The sequence below is a fragment of the Plectropomus leopardus genome, chromosome 8, assembly GCF_008729295.1.
Source record: "Plectropomus leopardus isolate mb chromosome 8, YSFRI_Pleo_2.0, whole genome shotgun sequence".
Lineage (NCBI taxonomy): Eukaryota > Metazoa > Chordata > Actinopteri > Perciformes > Serranidae > Plectropomus > Plectropomus leopardus.
The window spans coordinates 32,778,266-32,798,585 of NC_056470.1; the positions used below are offsets into that span (position 1 = coordinate 32,778,266).

Below are 20,320 nucleotides of genomic sequence, written 5' to 3' on the forward strand. Positions count from 1 at the left end.
AAAACTGTTCAAGTTATAAAATCAGTGGTGACATTAATAAAAAAATTAACCTCTTACACACACACACACACACACACACACACACACACACACACACACACAAATATAAACTCCATCCATCAGGCGTTGTGGTTCTATTTCTACATTTCACACCTGGGAATCCACAGCGTCTACTTACAGCCCCATGCACTCTGCCATGCATTAGCCACATCCAGGCATGTTGATGACAAACGAGCTGTTGAAATGTGCTTGCAGCATCTGAGCCTCATGCAGGGCTGGGACTGTTAGGGTCTACAATCATGTGATTTGCTGGAAGAGCCCACCCTCCCTCTCCCTCCTCTCCTCCCCAGCTCACAGGCCTGCCCCTGAGTGGCCTCTGCTAGGCTATGTTTCCAGGAAAGGGGCCTACTGGACAGGCTGTGAGGCCTAGGCAGGGAGACATTGGCTCATTGAGAAAAACAAAAACAGAGAGGGGCGGTGGGAAGACTCTCCCCTCTTACATAACTCTGCCTCCATGACAGGGGAAAAAAAAGAAAAGTTCCCCGCCACAATGCAAAGAAAAACCTGTCCGTCCGCCTCTCCTCGGCTTTGCAAATACTGAAGCACTTCAGGACTGGAATTCAAGCAGCACTGAAACCAGCAGCGATTGCTTTCAGTTACACAATAGTTGCGAGACATACCACCACCACAGACATGTCAGACACATCCGACTGTACGGAACGTTTCAAACCGCTGACGCTTATTTAGTTTGTTTTGTTTGACACCATCCTGCTGTCCCTGCACAGCCAGAGCAACACACGAGGGGTGATGTAACGCACGGTGTCATTTAATGTGTTGTTCAGAGCTGGCAGAGAGACATTTACTGTATCAGAGGGGACGCTTTGGTGTCCTGCAGCGCCTCATCGTGGCCACGAGAGGAACTGCACTTAAAGAGCATTAAATTCAGCCCTCAGCAGCACAGATACTTTTCAAAATGACCCGAGCAGCAGCTCCATACACATTTCTGGGATTTTAGGACATTTCTAAGATTCCAGGACACTTCTGAGATTTTAGGACATTTCTTAGAATTTAGGACATTTCTGGGATTTTAGGAGATTTCTAGGATTTTAGAATGTTTCTAGGATTTTAGGACATTTCTAGGATTTTAGGACATTTCTTAGGATTTAGGACATTTCTAGAAATCTGGGACATTTCTAGAAATTTGTGACATTTCTAAGACTTTAGGACATCTCTTGGAATTTAGGACATTTCTAGGATTTTAGGACATTTCTTAGAATTTAGGACATTTCTAGGATTTTGGGAGATTTCTAGGATTTTAGGATGTTTCTAAGATTTTGGTATAGTTCTAGGAATTTAGGTTGTTTCTAGGATTTTAGGACATTTCTTAGAATTTAGGACATGCTAGGATTTTAAGACATTTCTTGAAAATTTAGGACATTTCTAAAATTTTGGGATGTTTAGGACTTTTCTAAGAGTTAAGGATGTTTCTTGGATTTTGGACATTTCTAAGATTCTAGGACATTTCAAGGAATTTAGGAAATTTCTTGTATTTTTGGCCATTTCTAGGATTTAAAGGATTTTCTAACATTAAGGGCTTAGCTAGGACCTCTGTTGAGGGCTCCAGACGATCCGATCTTCACTGGCACTTTTTTTGATGCTTTTTTATGCACTCTGGCACCTTATGTATACTGAAAGTACAAAAACTATTTGCAGTGTGAACCACTTCAAGGATTTCAGGACATTTCAAGGATTTCAATGATGTTTCTTGGATTTTAAAACATTAAGGGCTAGCTAGGACCTCTGTCAGTGGGTGTGGGGGATCCTTCATTGGCACGTTTTTTGATAAACAAGCTCTATTTTGATGCTGATTTATGCACTCTGGCACCTTATGTATACTGAAAGAACAAAAACAATTTGCAGTGTGACTCACTTTGTCCTACTGTTGACGCTTTCATTTAAGTGAACGAAAGGAAACTGTCCCTGTTCTCTTGCTTTACCCACATCGAGGAGGTAGTTTTAATTTAGTAATCTGATTTTTAAAGGTTAAGCGTGTAGGATTTAGAGGAATCTTTGTGCAGAAAGTGTATATACAAATTCATAAATAATGTCTACTTTCTTCAGTGTGTAATCACTTAAGAATAAAAGCTGTTTTTGTTACCTTGGAATGAGACGTTTATATCTACATGGGGAGCAGGTCCTCGTCCGCCAAGTTTCCACAGTGGCCCAGAAAGGACAAATCCGTCTCAGCAGTAGAAGTTTAGGTTCTGCAATCTTACCACTAGTTGCCACTAAATCCTACAAACTACACCTTTAATAGCTGTTACTAAAATAACTTGTAAAAACCTCACTCACACCTGTAAACCCGACAGTGTTGCAAAACACATCAGGATTGTTTTATATATTCGGTTATTGAGGTGTGATTCAAGATATAGACAATATGTTTCTTCATTACTGAATAAAATCATCTTTTCCATCTACATAAAATGTGCTGGAAGAGAAAAACAGTAAAAGGTCAGTCAAGTTGCTCACAGCTGCACCTTTGAAATTAACGTCCACGCTTGATTCAGGAGTCAAACTCCGGCTGCTGCTCCCATCAGGATGGTCGTGTCGTTGCCTCTCCTGTTGGACGGATCCAGGCAGGAAACTCCCAAAGCGATCAGACACAACCAGACCTGCAGCGCGCGTGCGCACGCACACACACACACACACACACACACACACACACACACACACACACACACACACACACAGTGATCAAAAATCAATCTGCTGATTCATCAGACAGAGATCACAAATCCTGTATGAGGTCCAGCTTCAAATAGTGAACTATAACTGCTGTGTGATGTGACGACACTTTCATTTTCGATTTAACTGTATAATTTAAATGTATTTATTTACTTTTTCTAATTTGAAAGTTGCATTCAAAGGAAGTATCCCAACATGTAAGAACAGGCGACAACAACACATTAAAAACAGAAACTAATAAACAAAAGAAATTATAACATGAAAAAAAAACATCAGCTGTTTTGTCAAACCTGCAGTAAAAGATCATAATTTTACGCAACGACAAAGAGCAAATACTGACAATTTAGAGGATGGAAGAAGTTTATTTTTGCTTTAAAAAAGTCAATGATAAACTGATTACTAAAAGTGTTGCAGATTAATTTTCCATGGTTTGACTAATCGATTAATTCTTGCAGCCATGGACGAATTAGACAAAGGGCCGCTGGGGACAGACATGCAGAAGACCCCGCCACACGCATTTCAAAGCTGTTTTGCATCTTTTTGCAGTTGTTACACATTACTTTGTGGTTATGTTATTAACAGTTTTTTGTGTCTTGGTTGTTTGGCTCAGTTTTTGTGGTCGTTTTGCATCTGTGTGTAGTCGTTCTGGCCGTGTTTGTGGCTGCTTCTTTGAAGGCATTTTGTGTCTCTTTGTGGTCATTTTGAGTCTCCCTGTAGTTGCTGCTGTGTCTCCTTGTAGCTGTTTTGCACCTCTTTGTGGTCATTTTGTGTCTCTTTGGACCATTTTGTGTCTCTTTGTCGTCATTTTGAGTCTCTTGGTAGCTCCTTGGTCTCTTTGTTAATGCTTTCTGTCTCTTTGCAGTCGTTTTGTGTCTCTTTTAAGCTGCTTTGCATCTCTTTGTAGTAATTTTGTTTCTCTGCGCAGTCATTTTGAAAGTCTGTCATTTCTTTGTCGTTTGTTTTTCTCTTTGTGGTCATTTTGTGTCTCTCTGTGGTTGCTTTACGCCTCTTTTTAGTTACTTTGCATTTAGTTCTTTGTAGTCATTTTGAATCTCTTTGTAAATGCTTTATGTCTCTTTGTGGTCTTTTTGTAGTTTCTTTGTGTGTTTGTGGTCATTTTGTGTATCTTTCTTAGTCTTCGTGAGTCTCTTTGTGTCTATTTGCAGCCGTTTTACACCTTTTTTTTTTTTTTTTTACCCTTTCTGTGTCTTCTTCTAGTTGTTTTATGTGTTTTCTGACTTTGTCCTTTTGACCCATTTTACATCTCTTCCTGATTGGTACGTGTTAATTTAAGAGACATTTTACTGTTTCCAAAGTTCATCAATTTTTTTTTTATTCTGATAAATAAGATTTTCCTCTTGTTTTACATGAAACTTTTAACCACAGTGCATGAAAAGGGGTTATATATTTTTCCAGTTCATTAGGACAAAACAAATCTAAATTTGTAGAGCGTGCAGCTCTGTATCTTCTGTGACTGTATCTTCTGACACGGTCTGTGCTGTCTGAGTGGTTGAAGCTGCTGAAACCGGTTTTAGGTTTTGCAGTGGAACAACTTAAACCTGCTCTCCAAATGTTACCTACCAAATATCCCACAAATGTCAGGTATGCTATGCAGAGGAGCGCCGCCAGCACATACAGCCACACACTGTTGAGGTCGGTCACATAGACCACGACGAAGTACATGTTGATGGCACACACGATCAAGATCACGATGCCTCCTCCGATCTTAAAGACTCTGCAGGACAAGAGACAATGATTGCGTTTAAAGGACAAACAATCATCATTTGTCTTTGTGTCTTTATGTTGGAGATAAACTTACAATCCGTTGGCAAACTCATTCATGAGAGACGGCAAACTGGTGAAAGTGAAAGTGAGGATGGGAATGAGGGCAAATGGCAACTGTGAGAGAAAAATGAATCTGTGATATATTAAACCATTTAATGAGAGAAACGAGGTTGTCATTCCTACAGAGACAGGCTGAAAAGACGAATGAATGTTTTGGAAATGTCAGCTGAATGAATATATCCTGATCTCACTGAAGACCTCCTAAATTCTCAAATAGTGGCCTTCTTCTTTACAACATGAGGCTGTGCTGCTCGTGGAAAAACTCTCGCTTTTGTCCGCCGGGGCCACTGAAATCAACACAAAATGAAAAGTTTCTTGTAGTTGCTTTAACGCTTTAACGGCTGGATCGACATCAGTTTTCTTCACCAGCATTCAAATCTCTGAAACCTGAGAAAACTGGTTTGATTTCATAACATGATGAGCAACTCAGCAAGGAATGAAAAAAAAAGTAACAAGGAAATAATCTGAAAATTAGCTGGGGTGAATTATAAAATTTTAGCAATATATAATATAATTGCCTTAATTATTACATTTTTAAATTTTTTCTTTAAAACTTCCTTGAGGTAATTTTCTTTCAATTTTTTTTTCTATTTTCAGGTACATTTCTTCTAACTTTTTATTCATTTCTTGCTGTTTGGGTCATTTCTCGTTAAGGCGCTCATCGTTCTCATCAAACCAGCTTGCTCGGGTATCAAAAGGTTAATGCGCTGATGGAATAACTATTGCAGAAATGTACATTAAACTAAATTTTTTTTCAAATTCGTCATGAACATGTTTTTTTTGTCCAGCCTTTATTTGTTTGTGCTGGTTCAAAATGGAGTTAGCTATTGAAACACAGTCCTGCTTGCTTGCATATTTTAATTTCATTGAAAAGCACTTTTTTTAGGTAAAAAGTGATGACATTTTGGTGATGTAAAGACAGAAAAAGCAGCAAAGGTGGAGAGGTGTGGCTTAAGCTGCCAGTGAACCAGTTTCCACGCCTGCCTGACCTGCATGCTCTGCAGCACGTTGAGGAAGTTGTTCATGCCCGTCAGGTGCTGAATGTCCTGGAAGATGGCCACCAGCAGGGTGGGAGTGATGGCGATGGAGCGGGTCAACAACACCCGAGCAAAACGCGACCAGCGCAGGTTCAAGAAACCCTGACGGCAGGAAAACACAAGAAAAACGGATTTATTTGCAAACAGTGTGTGATTTTAATTAACGCAACCTTCAACTCCAAAGATGTAGCAGGATCAAGGATAAATGTTATTTTGCGTTTTTTTTTTTTTTAAAAAAAAAGACCAATAAATCTACCTGACACCTTCTATAATTACCTCACTTAACCCTTTGAAACCTGGATCATCAGTGGTTTTCTTGCACTGCGTTCACATGCCTAAAACAAGCTATTTGACTCAATGAAACCTGAGCAACCTGGTTTAATTTCTTTTGAAAAGCAATAACCAACTCGGTAAGAAATATCCATAAATTGCAAAAGAAGAAATAGTGAAATGTGAAAGAAACTTACATTAAAAAAAGGTTTTAAAAAAAAAAAAGGTAAAAATGTCTTAAAAATGATATAAATAATTACAATAATTTCACATCTAAAATTATGGCACAGAAAGAAATATAATAAAATAGAAAAAAAAATTCTGATTTTTTTTCAGCCCTATTTAATTCACTTTTTTCACCATTATTTTTGAAAATATATTCTCTTGCTGATTTTTAGCTTATTTTCTTGTAAGCCTTTTTAAAATTAATTTTTCACTAACTTTTGAGCCACGTCTTCTTAAACTGCATGTTGCCCCCTCTCCTGTTTTTGAAACAAATCAAACCAGTTTGCCCAGGTTTCAAAGGGTTAAATAAACAAAACATGATCCCACATTAAAGATTTTGATGTAAAGCTACCAACACTAAGACACAACTGATGCAAAAACTTCAGTAAAACAACAGACTGATGTGCGACTGTGATGAAGGTAGAGGACAACAATGATACTTCTACTCTTTGTGCTTCATGTGTGTTTTTGTGCACGGCTGATTCCTCCCTCCTGCACTGACCTCCATGACAAACTGGCCGGAGTACGTTCCCGTCATGGTGGAGCTCTGACCAGCTGCGAGGATCCCCACGGCCCAGATGTAGAGCGCTGCAGGGCCAAAGAAACAGCCGAGCACCACTCCCTGCAAACAAACACGGCAACAGACGATCAGACGGTCAACAAAACCTCAGCAGCGTTACGTCACCAGAAAAAACTCCCACAGAGCCTCTAAAAACACGCGCACCTAACCCACTTTTGCCTCCACTAAACAGCGTTTTAGCATCTTTCAGCTCATTGTTTTGGCAGGAACACCACCAGTTTAAAAGTATTACTATGGAAAAAAAAAGAGGGGGGGTACTTCATCTTACTCCTTTTTGGACTTGAAATACTTACAGTATTATGTTGTTTACTGAATTTGTCTGATGGGCATCCTGGTGTTGTTTTTCTGACTTTTTTTTATGATTATTTTATTTTTTACATGTTCAAAATAAAGATCTAAAACTAAACTATACTGTGGAGCATTTAGCAGCTAAACAGACAGATATTTCCCTCAGGAGTTGGTGGAGAGCGTAACACTTTTTTCTTGTAACATTTTTTCGATTCCAAAACAGAAAGTCTGCGTCACAAACGGGTACTTTTTAGAGGAAGTGTAGAGATTTGGGAGCATAACCCACATGCAGCGGTGGAAGAAGTACTCTTTCACTTCAGTAAAAGTAGCAATATCACCATGTAGATATACTCATATACAAGCAAAAGTCCTGCATTCAAAAGTTTATTTATGTAACTAGAATTAGCAAAAACAAAATAAAAAAACAAAACAATAAAGTGGAAAAAAGGAAAAACTTTAAAAAAAACTGCTTAAAAAATATAATTACATACAATTTTAAATGTGTAATTATCATAATTTTAAATATTGTTCTCTGTAATTTTTTCTAAATCTATTTTTTTTGCAATATGTGGAACACTTTATTTGCTTATTTATCCATCTACCTATTTATCTATTTATTTTTATTTATATTATTATGTTATTTATTATCGTTTTATCTTCTTCCTTATTTATTTACTTTTTATTTACTACCTTTTGTTATCCTGCTCTGGTGTTTTTCTCACTTATGGTAGCGTTTCCTCAACTCCCGGTTTTAATGAGTACAGTTTCTTGTGTTTTTATTTGCTTTTGCATGTGTGTGTGTGTGTGTGTGTGTGTGTGTGTGTGTGCGTGTGTGTGTGTGCGTGTGTGTGCATGTGTGTTTTAGGGGGTGAGGGTAGATTTTGGTTTCACTGTATAAAGCACTGTGTTACAGTTCATCTGTATGAAAAGTGCTAGACAAGTAAAGTCTGATTGATTCGATTTCTTGCCGAGGTGCTCATCAGGTTTGTTCCCCATGTTTTTGAAAGAAATAAAATCAGTTTGGGCTTCAAAGGTTTAAATACTCATAATAAAAAGGCGTCCGAGAGGAGCACAAGAAAAGTGATGCTGATCCAGGTTTCAAAGGGTTAAACTGCTCTGTGGCACTAGCTGCATAGTGAAACTCACCCCTTTGTAAAGGTTCACCTCCAGAGTTTCATTGTTGAGAGGAAACAGATCTGCAATCTCTAAATAAGGACTTCCTGTTTGATTGCAGACGCTGTACTGGAATGAAAAATAACACACACATCTGCAGCACAGCAGCCGAAGAAAACACATTTTTCATGTTTCACTCTTATTTTGTCACGAGAGCGGCTGCAGAGAGACACTCACCACATCTTGGTTCGTGTGTCCGTAGAAAGCCTTGGCGAAAACGGCCACCACGAACACGTTGATGAGGAAAGAGACGAACAGCGCGATGGTCGACTCGATGAAGAAATACTTGTTGGCCTCTTTCACCTCTTTCTTGTTCGATCGATCACTTCTCGAGACTGTGGCGACATTTGGACACGTGACAGATTTGTTTCATGCAGCAGATTAATAAAATTGAATTTAAAAAAGGGGAACACTGTATATCCATCGCACCTTGACGAGAGCAGAGTGGAGGTAAATGTTGTGAGGCATGATGACGGCTCCCACGATGCCCACGGCCTGACCCAGCTGAACCGGCCCGCAGCCCTCGCAGTACGGCACGAACATCCCCTTCAGCAGCTGGCCCTGGTCTGGACTCGCCATCACATACTGGCAGAGATAGCAGTTCATCAGATGTTTGTGACGTTCAAATTAAACCAGAGAGGAGGCTCAAAGGAAGTCGTAATAACCCGATTCTGACAAAGTGAGGACGCTCCGTAAAAAACACATGAAAACAGAATTTAATGATTTGAAAATCCTTTTTGAGATTCAGTTCAGTATTCATGTAGCTATTAACTCAATGAAACACTGATGAGGAAATTGTAACATCTCAGTCCATAAAAAATATGAGCAATAAAGTGGATTGACACAAGAAAAAAAAGTACTGAACATGCCAAAAGAAATTTAATTAATACTTGGAGAAGCCTTTGTTTTTCAATGCCAGCTTCAAGACAATAACTGTACAAAGAAAGTACTGTTCAGATGAGATTCTGGTGGCCTCAGAGCCAGATGACATTTACTGAAGTTTTTGTTTATATATTCATGTTTTTAAAAAAAAAATTAATTCATTTTCATTTTAACTTTCTTTTATTTTTCTTCTGTTGTTTTCTTTTTTTGTTTATTTATATTATTTATTTATTATCATTTTACCCCTTTGTGTGTGTATATATATATTTTTTATGTTTTTTTATTTAATTTATCTTTATTTAATTTAAGTATTTCTTTCTCTTTTCTTTTTTATTATTTATTTATATTATTTATTTATTATCATTTTACCCCCTTTTGTGTGTATATATATATATTTTTTTAAAATGTTTTTTAATATAATTTATCTTCATTTAATTTAAATATTTTTTTTCTCTTTTCTTTTCTTTTTTATTTATTTATTTATTATCATTTACCCCCTTTCGTGTGTTTATGTATATATATAAATCACCTGTGGTTATTTTTTCTGTCAAAGTTCGTGGATCACTGATGTGTCTGTGTCTTATTTAGCTCTGACGCTGGATGTTATAAAAAGTCGACTGAAGAGGAGGAGAAACATTGTGGAAAACATGTTTGACGTATCTTTACTCAGTCATGTGTGCAGATATGTGAGTACTTGTACCTCGTATCCGAAGGTGATGGCCATGATGGTGATGAGCAAACCGAAGAAACCCTCCAGCTTCCGAGACCTGCAGACACAAAAATGAGGTTTCGTTTGTTGCTGTGGCGACATATTTCACTGTAAGAGTACAAACACAACCTACCGTATTTGTCTAAGAAGAGGAAGAAAAACGTGTTGATGATGGTGATGAGGACGCCGCCCCATAAAGGGATCCTGTGGGTGAACAGTATTTTATGAGTACTTTTACTTAGGCAAAGTATCTGAATACTTTACCCACCACAGCGGTCACTGAATGAATGTTTGTTTACGTCACCTGTCGGAGGAGAGAAGGTTGAAAGCGATGGCGCAGCCGATGACCTCCTGCATGTCTGAGCCGATGATGGCGAGCTCCACCATCAACCACAGGATGATCCGAGGCACCTGGACAGGTGACGCAGCTTAGTATCAATATTACATATCAGAATTAATTAAGTATCCAAGACATTTTTAAAATGGAATTTTACCTATTTATTTATTTATTGACTATTTATTTATTCATTTTAGCCTGTTTTACTGGATGCTTGATTATTTTCGGTTGATTATACACTAAAGAAAACATACTTATTATATTATATTTCAGTTCTGCCGATGCACACCTATTTTTTCTTTTTTATTTCTCTTTTTAATCTTTTTTTTGTTTGTTGTTTGTTCTCTGTACATACTGTACATGTCTTTATTATTATTGTTATTTTATTTTATTCTATTCTATTTTATTCTACGTTAAGTACCTTCCTTTGTATATATACTTGCATTATTTTGCCTGTTTCATAAATATTTTATTCAGTTGCTGCTCGGTTAGGATTAATAAAGTATTTCTATTATATTCTATTCTATATCCCCCGACATCCTAAACACTGCACCTCTAAAATTACATTCTGGAAATTTCAAAGCGGGGAATTTAAATCACACAACTTCAGATTTAGTGGGTTTTCAAAGTGAAATATTTCAGTGCATTTAACTCAGTAGAATTTACTGTAAATTAAGTGTTTAATAGTGACTGAATTTCACAATTAGGTGCTAATTTGCTTGTAAAACTTAAATTATTATGGTCTGTCCTTGTTTGCACCCATTTGACTTGTTGTGTGAGGACACACGCCTAATTTAGGTATAAACTAAGAGTCGACCGATATTTGGTTTTTAAGGGCCGATACAGATTATAAGTACTTAATGAGACCAATAATTTGGAACCTTTTTTAAAATAAAAATGAAAATATTTCTGTTGAAATTTAGAATTTGGAATATAACAAACTCCAAGACAAAACTTTGTTTAAATGCCTTAAACAAATGTTTAAACTGAAACTTTTAACATCATATACAGCAAGTTCTCTGCAACTTTTTTTCATAAAGTTCAGTGAAAATTCAAATACAAAATAATATATTTTAAAAGATTTTCTTTAAATAGGTCATTGAGGTTTTCACAAAGTAAAAGTTCCCCGCATGCCGACACTTTCTTTGCACTTTTTAATTAATTCATTTTATTGTTGATCATTAAAATAAAACGCTGATACAGACAATCAGCAAAATGCCAAATATCAGCCCGATAATCTGTCGACCCCTCGCCTGAGCACAACAAAAACTTAACCCACAACTACAAAACTGTTTGAACTGTAATCTTAAGAAAGCGCTTCGCTCATGTAGCTCCCTGAACATTTGCTCTCACATATACTGCGACCTCTTAAACTGCGTGCAGCAGAAACGGAGAACAGAAGAGTGATTTTTAAACATTGAGGTTAACAGCAGTTTCACCTCGGGTATTCAGGAAGCAGAGACATTTTTACACCATCAGGATTTATAAATATATTATTAATTATCTCACTCTGGATGAACTTTACATTAAACACATGTTCTCACAGTTTTTTATTTATATCTTCAGCTCACATGTGGTTTTAATTGAAGGTTTTGATCCCATAATCCAACAGCTGCAGCGACTGTAACAGCAGAGCTCAGAGCTGGCTGTATAATGATGCAGTTACAATGATGCTATTTTTTTGTTTGTCAATGTAAAATTACTAAAATATTATTGATAAAAAGAACATGCTGAGTGTTTTCAGAACTCACCGTGTGGTACTGGCGGTTACAGACTTCGGCCAGGTGCATCCCGGTGACGACGCCGAGCCGAGCCGCCAGCCGCTGCAGCAGCAGGCCGATGATGGTGGCGGCCAGCAGCACCCAGAGGAGCTGACAGACGAGAACAATAAGAGAACAATAAGAGAACAATAAGACAATATGATTCTGAGTTTGTTAAATTATATCCACAAATAATTTTTAAAAAATTGTGTCCTTTGTACAAACTGACAAACAAACAAACTCACATTTGTGTGAATGAATTTCACAAATTTTGTAATAAAAATAACAGCAGTAGAAGTAATAATAATAATAATAATAATAATAATAATAAAAAAAAAAAAAAAATATTAAATAATAATAATAATATTAATTTATATAGCACTTTTCAAGCTGAAGAACAAAGTGTTTTCCAGATTAGAATATTTACAGAATAAAAACAAAATATCAGAAACCCATCTAGCCCCTCCCTCGCCCCGCCTTATGACATACCAAAATTAAGAACGTAAGAATAGCAGTGCGTACATGAACATATGGGGGTGCTAGCACAAAAAGACAGTTTCATAAATAAGTAAGTAAATTGTAGATCAAAGAATTAGGCTCATATAAGCAGATAAAAATTAAGATTAAAAAAAATCACCGTGTGTATGAGCTGATAAGACGCTAATAAAGGAGTTGAGCTCATATAAAACAGGTAGAATCCCAATAAAAGTCAAACTCTTGAATTTAAAACAGATATAAAGTATATAAAAGTGCATAAAATAGTCACACAAGGAAAACTGAAACAAGACCTATATTAAAAGTAATGATGATAAGTTAAAAATATAACACAATCACAGGATAATATAATATCAGGGGAAGTAAATGCTGTAAAAGTTTTGAGGAGGCACAGACAGTCTGAGTTGGTGAAACAGGTGAAACACGATTCGTCAGTGATGGATCATTTCCAGTTACAGTGAGCCAGCGTGCACATGTCAGTAACAGGAACCTGAAACTGAGCCCAAAATATCTGCCGTGAGGAGTTTGAGCTGAGTCACTCTGAGGAAAAAGAAATGCTTTTCTGAGCACACGAGAGCGAGTTTTGTTATTTCTCAAGATGTTGTATTTTCCTTAATTTTCTGCATTTTATATACTCTATTTTTGTGCTTATTTTTTTTATCTATAAGGTCAGTGGGTTTTATTTTATTTTCCATCTTATGTTCTGCATTCTGTGTCAGTTTGTATCCTTCTTTTATCTTACTTTTACTTGTTTTATCATGTAGGTTTTATCCATTTTAAGACGCATTCTATGTATTCTATTTTGATTTTATTTTATTTTTACCTGCAGGTTTTATTATGTCTTTTTGTCTTTTATGTGTTTTGATGTGAAGCACTTGGTACATGCAATTTCTTTTTTGTAAAGCACGTTGGGCTGCATTACTTGTATGAAAGGTGCTATACAAATAAAGATTATTGTTATTTTATTTTATTTTTTAATAATTACAGTTTTGATTAAATTTTTTAAAAAATAGTAATAATAATATTAATATATAATATGTAATATAATAATAAATCCTTGTTAAAAACCCAGAATAAAACAACATTAAAAATAATAATAATAAAAAGCAAGAAGACAACAACAACAAAAACAAAAAAGGAAGGTAAAAACTAAGCAGTTTAAATTTCAAATGAATGTATTTGTAAATGCATTTTTTTCCTCTCTCTGTTTGAGCCCAACGTTGAAAATCAAACCGTTGTGCTTATCCCAAAAACGCACAGTTTCCAAATCAGTCTCCTCAGTATATAAATCTTAAACGTGCATTAACAGTCCCTAAAGGTTCAAATTGCTACATTTTGAAGATTTTTTCCAATGTAATTATACTTTTTTTTGGTAACCTGATTACGTAATCCCCGATCTCACATGTAATCCATTACTACCCGACCCTGTTCATATGCTGTATATATACCAGCTGTTTTTTCGGTCTTCTGTCCGATCGATTAATAAACTACCCGGTTTTTGCGCTCCAGTCTTGTTTCACTGATTGATCGAGAGCTGTGAACATCTCACAGAGCGAGCGACCGATTTCTTTAAACTGCTCTGCCTCTGAGTCCTGCGGCCGAGTCTCTGTGTGCTGAACCGTTACAAAGAGCCGTGATAATTAACCTGCATTTATGTTCACTTTGTCAGACGATCTCACAGTTTCAAAAGAGGATTTTAAACACTTCTGAGGGACGCTGGTTAGTGTGCAGTGTTTGTGACAAACAAATCGCTTTTCATACTCACTTTTTCTGAAAAAGAGAAGAATATGTGAATGAGTAACTCAGCTTTCACAAGCATCTAAACCTTTGAAATGTCTTTGAAAAGGCAATACAAAATGCAAGCAAGAAATTAGTAAAAGATGATGAAAAATGAAATGAAAAAGAAAACAGAGAGAAAATTATTATTTACAAAAAAAAATCCATAAAATAGTGTTTATAATTAACTTAAGTATTAGTACAATTTTCTGGGTCATTTCCTTGTTAGATTTTTTTTTCCTTGTTTTTGTTTTGTAAATTTTTTGGTATTTTGAACTGAAAAAAGAAAAGAGAGAGAGAGAGAGAAAATTATTAGGGAAAAAAGTGGGAAAAATTCCATAAAATGGTGTTTCTGATTAACTTAAGTATTATTATTTAAATTGTGTTATAGAAAAAAAAAATCTATTTTTGGTAAATTTTTTTCAGGTCATTTCCTTGTTTGATTTTTTTTAAAACTTTTTTTGTTTTGCAGATTTTTAGGTAATTCTATTGTAATTTCTTGCAAACATTTCGGGTCATTTTTGTAAAGTTACTCATTGCCGTCTTCTTACGTTCTTAAAAGGAGTCAGGCCAATTTGCTCAGGTTTGAAAGGGTTAAAAACATAAGGGCAACGTTCACAGACAGCAAGAGGAGAGAAGAGAAAATAACTTTATGTCATCTTTCACTGTTTCTGTGATTGATCGTTGGCTGATGTAGTTCTGTTGTTCGACTTCTGCACTAATTAATTCAAGAATGTGTTTCCAGTCTTTGCAGGCCAAAGTTCGCCTTTGTTAAACTTTGACCTGCAGTATCGAGTATCTTTACTGTCAGAGAGACGCAGGGAGAGACCAGAAGTGACCCGTCCCTCAGGAAGTCGTTTAAATGAGTGAAACCGAACAAACAGCAGCGTGAGAGGAGAGGACAGGATAATCAAACGTTTGCTAAGAAGGTGTTTATTTTGTAATTAAATGTTGTTTTTATCCTCCTGGTCAAGTTATTCCCAGGAGCTTATATTTGCCACCACGCTCACATTATTTACAGTCTCTCCTGATTAAAAGCAAACAAGCTCATTTTGTCCTCGTCGGTTCTTACAGAGAGATCATGTGACCTTTGAAAGAATAAATCATAATTTACAGATGTGCAGATAAAAGACACAGATGTGTCTTTACTGATCCTGCGTCTCCTTGTTCTTATTTCTTAAAATTGTAAGATTCTTTATTTGCTATGTTAGCATAGCATTTAACTGCAACTAATTAACTGGAGGTCTACAGAATAAATTTTCTCTGTATTATAACTATACTAAGCACCAAATCTCGTAGCATCTCAAATGAAACCTCCATATTAGAAATTTAGGAACATTAAAATAAAGCCTGACCCATGAAAAGCTTGTTCTCATGTGATGATTAAACAGTGAAACACTGAACATCAGACAGATTATTTAATATTTGTCATATCACGTTATATCAACATCTGCAAACATCCAGATTAAAAATCATACTTATAACTTCATCGGGTCATTCATAATCAAGTGAAAGAAAAGTGGTGTTTAGTTAACACAACAGTCAGTGTCAGCCGTTGTAGTCGAAGCATTATTTTAGTTACCTTGAAGCCAGCTTTAGCCCCAGACTGCAGGTCCGACTCGATGTTTCCTGGGTCCAGGTAGGCGATGCTCATCAGAAAGCCCGCCCAGTGAAGGCCCACAGCTTACCGAAGCTGAAACACCTCTGCAAGAGACAGAAACACGAGCTGTGACGCCGATGATGTCAAACTTTATTTTTAACTTTATTTTGTGTTCTTCCTGCGTTTTGTATTGTTTGTTTTGGAGTTGTGTATTTTGATTTTGTATTTTTGTTCCATGTTGTCTGTCTTTAACTTATGTTGCTGCCTATCTTGGTCAGGACACTCTTAAAAAGGAGATTTTTTAATGTCAAGAGGTTTTTCTGGTTAAATAAATCAATAGAAAATTAAATAAATAAATGAATAAACATGACAGACTCGTGGATTTACCTCGCCGCCGTCCTCGGGGACAGGGACACGCTCGTCAAAGTAAGTACTGGAAACAGGTTCATTGTTCTGTTTCTGCTGGAAGACCGACGGGGAGGACACTGTGTGTGTGTGTGTGGTCGGGATCACGGCTTTCTCTCCCTCCACGCCATCGACTGAAACATGAAGCATCACGTAAACAACATCACACACTAATCTCACATGACAGTAAACACAAACAACTCCGACACTTTTACACATCCGATAACAGCATTGAAAAAGAAAGTTGCTGTTCATTAGCAGAACAAAATCTTTATTATATTTGATAAATATACTAAATAAATCTTCCTGTTTGAGATATTAAAAATGGTTTTTGCAGCACAGTTGAGCCTTTAGAGACAGATATAAGATTAACATATATAACTCAAATCTTAACTGCAAACTAAACCAAAATTAAATGTTAATACAAGACTCTCATATTTAAATAAATAAATAAAAAAAAAAATTAAAAATAGCTCGCTGAGGTTTTAGAAAGTAAAAACACATTTTAATGTATCAATTTTTATTGGTGATCATTAAAATAAAAATAAAATATAAAGAATCAATATTACTAGTTGATGTCAAGGATTAGGTTTTATCCTCTGGTCCCCATTAATATCTAAACAAAATTTTAATTATTATTATTATTAATTATTGTTTTGGTACCTCCATCTGAATTAAAGATGGCATTTAAAATCCTTTGAGCCGCGCTGCACACACAGAGTCGGTTATTAAAATAATGAACACAAACAGTTTGTTCTGGTTTAAGAGAAGAAAAAAAAAGAGCGTGATGCTTCAGTGTCAGAGGAGCCATTTCTCCGGACGCACAACAAAAACAAAAAGTGTCGACAAAACAAACGTCCTCACCTGGTTCTCCAGTTTGTTGTGGCTGGTGATCTGTGGGAACGCTGGGAGGCAGACAGGAGATGTGGATGTTCTCCGGAGGCGGCTCTCTGACTGCAAACAGGTCATTAAACTGAGATTATAACTTCAACTAAACAAAATCCTCCACACACACAGAGCCATGAGAAAAAAAAACATAATCCACCCCCCCGAAGCCCGGTGTGAAGACAGCAGCATTATTTCATCAGACACAAACCAGATTAATCGACTCATTAAAAAGGATAAGAGAAAAAGGAGAAAAAACCTTAGTCTGAGTTTACTTTGCAAAATGATGTTATAATATCAGCATGTTTCTCCTCTGCAAAGGTATTTTTGGCGTCTTCAAACATTTTAACCCCTGAATAGACATCTGTTTTCTTGTGTTGCATTTAGACGCATTTCATTAGAATTCAAACCTCTAAAACCTGTGATTATTTTTTTTAAAAAACAAGAAAAAACACAATGAGCATTTTTGCAAGAAATGTCCTGCAAACTGCAAAAAAAAAATTTTTTAAATTTTTTAAAAAAGGCGTTAAGGTGAAAAGTAAATTATCTGAAAATTAGTTGGGGAGGATTATTAAATATTATTAAAAATAAGAAACTATATGTGTAATTCTCTTGATTATTTATATTTCAATCAGTGATGCATGATAATGATTATTTCAACCGATACCGATAATTTCCAGCTTCTCGTGGCCAATAACATACCAATAACCGATCATTTCTTTTTGTTTGTTTGTGATGATCTGAGGGTATGAAAGGCTGAGATGTGGTGAGTACAGATGGATTTAATTTATGCATTTGTTAAAAAAACGACATTTCAGACAAAAAGCTGGAAAATCTGTGGAAAAATGAAAATTTTTGTAAAAGAAAGTCATTTTCAAGAGCAAAATCAATTTCATTTTTATATTCTGTTTTTTTTCCTCTCTTATCTTCTTATGTCAACTTGAATTTTACAAAAATAATGTCGAAAATAATGTTCTGTTTGAGTTCTAGTGGAACTACAGAGTGAAACATTCCCCAAAATGTTATGAGAATGAGAGCGAAGTGGACATGGCTGGTGGAGACACCAGCAGAGAATGAGAATGGAAGGGACATTTCGGAGACACCTGCGAAGAATGAGAGCAGGGTGGACATTCGGAGATATCGGCGGAGAATAAGAGCGGGGCAGACACAAGTGGAGACACCGGGGGAGAATGAGACTGGAGCAGACATTCGGAGACACTGGCAAAGAATGAGAGCGGAGCGGTTAAATGCTGAAGTGTGTTTCGTTGTCTCAGTACCTGCACTCTGTGCCACGATGATAAAGCTGAATGTAATCTAATCTAATCTAATCTAATCTATTGTTGCAGTGAAAACAGGACGGCATTACACTGAGATATAAACGCATGAAAGAATATCAGAAACACATTTTTGTGACATACGTTCAGCTATACAGCCTCTATAATGAAGATACAGATACATTAAAATTTCTCCGACTGTGTCAATCATGAGTGAACATATTTATCTCAGTAAAAGTGGAATTTAATGCTGTTGCATTAGATTTTAAAGCTGTACCTAATAAAGTGGCCACTGAATATAAACCAAATAATATATCAGTGATATCAATACAATTAATCAGATCTTAAAAATAGACTTTGACACAACAAAGAACCCGTCATTCCACTAAATTATATTTTAATGGAGCATATTCCTAAATAAATGTGAAAATAATCAAATTGCAGCCATCTGATATGGAGCGAATCTGGAGCTCCTAGAGAGAAAAAAGTCACAGCTCGGATTTAGGATGGTTTTTAGGATGTTTATCCGGTGAGATCTTTATGGGGACGTTATACGGCAGGAAATGATAAATGTCATTTAGCACGATGAGGTCTATATGAACTTTGTTACTCTATAAATGCTTTTTAAAAAATGTTATAAAAAATAAATCAGGGGACGTGTGAGGAGGAAATCACATTTCAGGTAACCGTTGATAACAAGAACATAAACTGAGGTTATTCAGTTTATTCCTATCACTTTTCTCGAGCTGCATTCACAGGCCTTTCACTGTTTTTTAACCTGTGAACCTTAAAAATTTTGGCGGAAAATGCAATAACCAACCTGGAAGACATATCCTGCACATTGCAAGAATTTTTTGATTTTAGATTTTTAATTTAGAAAATTATTATGTTTTTATCAGCTACGGTAACATTTTAGTTGAACTATATTTAGATTTATCACAACTAAATATTTGAAATTGTTTGACAGAATTATTGTATATTTGAGCACCTTTTTAGGTAATTTCCTTGCTTTTTATTATTGTTTTTTTTTCACTTTCCTGTGTTTTTTGTTTGTTTTGGGTTTTGCCTTCTGTCCATGTTTTTTGGCGCTTTTTCAGGTAATTTCGTTTCTTTCTTTAAAAAAAAAAACTTACCTGTGATTTTTGTTTGTTTTGGGTTTTTCAGGTAATGTTTTTGTACTTTTTTACTAATTTCTTGCTTATTTCTTGGTCATTTCTTCTCAAGTTGCTCATTTCTTTCCGTCGACGTTTTTAAAGGAATTAATTAGCTCAGGTTTGAAAGGGTTAAAGCCAGCCCTCATCTTAATTAAAAGTTATTATTCTTGGACAGAAGAGCGATAGTTTCCTCTTAACTGTAGTAAAACAGAAGGAGAAAGAGCCATAAAATAAAAACAAGCAAACCGCCTTCAGTTTGACCGACAGGAAATGAGACGTAAATAAAATTTGACTCACCTGTCCGCAGAAAGGACAATATCTTCCTCCTCTGAGACATTTTCTTCAATTTAAGACTTCAAAAAACTTCCGACGAAACTACATTCCGGTGTTACCGGCATTCATGCTGTTTTCCGAGTTCACGGAGACTGAGGACATCCGGCAGGTTGGACATCGTCCCTCCGCCTGTGTTGACTCACCGGACAGGTACGGGAGGAGGAGGAGACAAGCCGGAGGACAAAAGTCGCAGTGCTGTCCCACACCGGGCTCCTGTTTCTGTCACGTGACCCGGTTATACGGTGAACAGTCTGAGCTGATCCCGGATCAGCAGGAAGCACGAGACTCACCGACAGGTTACCAAAATAAAACACACAACAAAATTAAAGTCATCGTTTATACACTCAATGTTTTCTTTCAAAATAAAAGTGTCAGAACATAAAACGTCTCTGGCTAAGGATGAATAAAGGTAATAATAATAATAATAATAATAATAATTCATTGAAAGAGCACTATTCAAGGTACTCAAAGATACTTTTATATATATAATAAAAAAGGTCAAAGAGTTAAATATCAAATTAATTTTTTTTTTTTTTAATTTGACAAT

At 36.1% G+C, this 20,320-nt stretch overlaps 1 pseudogene; it reads right to left on the reverse strand.

Annotated features, from left to right (window-relative positions):
* Positions 1–4,560: 4,560 nt before the first annotated feature.
* LOC121946814 lies at positions 4,561–19,942 on the reverse strand (annotated as a pseudogene).
* Positions 19,943–20,320: the final 378 nt, after the last annotated feature.